The sequence below is a fragment of the Anneissia japonica genome, unplaced genomic scaffold, assembly GCF_011630105.1.
Source record: "Anneissia japonica isolate Jap-2015-1 unplaced genomic scaffold, ASM1163010v1 scaffold10988_len26997_cov161, whole genome shotgun sequence".
Taxonomy (NCBI): domain Eukaryota; kingdom Metazoa; phylum Echinodermata; class Crinoidea; order Comatulida; family Comatulidae; genus Anneissia; species Anneissia japonica.
This window is the reverse complement of record NW_022694089.1, coordinates 21352-22233: the sequence shown is the minus strand read 5'-3', so window position 1 is coordinate 22233 and position 882 is coordinate 21352.

The window sequence follows — 882 nt, the reverse complement described above, 5'->3', positions numbered from 1 at the left end:
CTTCTGGGAAGTCGATTGCAGACGCTCGTAATCCGACGCGCGTCTGATGAGGGACGCCAACTTTCGGGATCCGGCACCGTTCTTCACCCCGGCTTCCACGCTCCGTCGAGCGGCCGCGGCCTTCTCCTCGAACCTCTGTTCCATGGAAGCCACGTTGCGCATCGATTCCACTCTCTTGTACTCGAAACGATCGTCTCTTTTTTTCCCGAACATGTTTGCGTATGATCGATCCAACTCTCGGGCGTCGGTTTTTGTAAGCATTTGTTAAAGGATGAAGAAGTTCGCTCTACTCATCGCGGCGCTCCTAATCTTCCTGTTCGTTCTCTACGGTCTGTTCGACCGGTACGACTGGCAGGGGGATACGTACAAGCAGATAAAAAAGTATCGAGATCTGCTTTCTGCGAATCTTGTACTTTTCGCGATAACCTTCTACTGCAATCTAAGATATACCATCGGCATATTTCTGAACCGATATTACGACGGACAGGGCAAGCTGCTCTTCGCGACCGAGGTGCTAGTTCGCGTGACCGTCATGATCGGACTCGACTATAGGATCCAAAACCTGGTCGTGTCGCAGATGTCGGCCCGTCTCGCGCTCCTGTTCGCCGATCTCATGTCGATCGTCGTCGAAACCAGCGTGGAACAGCACGTTCGTTACCGTAGAGGACGAGATCGGTAACGGTCTGTGGTAGATCCAAGCCACGCACGATTCGAGCGCTCGCTCGTAAACGAACGTCATCGTTCGGTCCCCTCTCTGACCAGAAAGCGACGGTCGTCGTAGAGAAAGCAGAGCCCGTCCGCGTCCGGCATACCGTCCACGTCGCCCCTGTTGATGATGCGAGAGAAGCCGCCTCCCCCCGAAACGGGCATGGCTAGGAACAC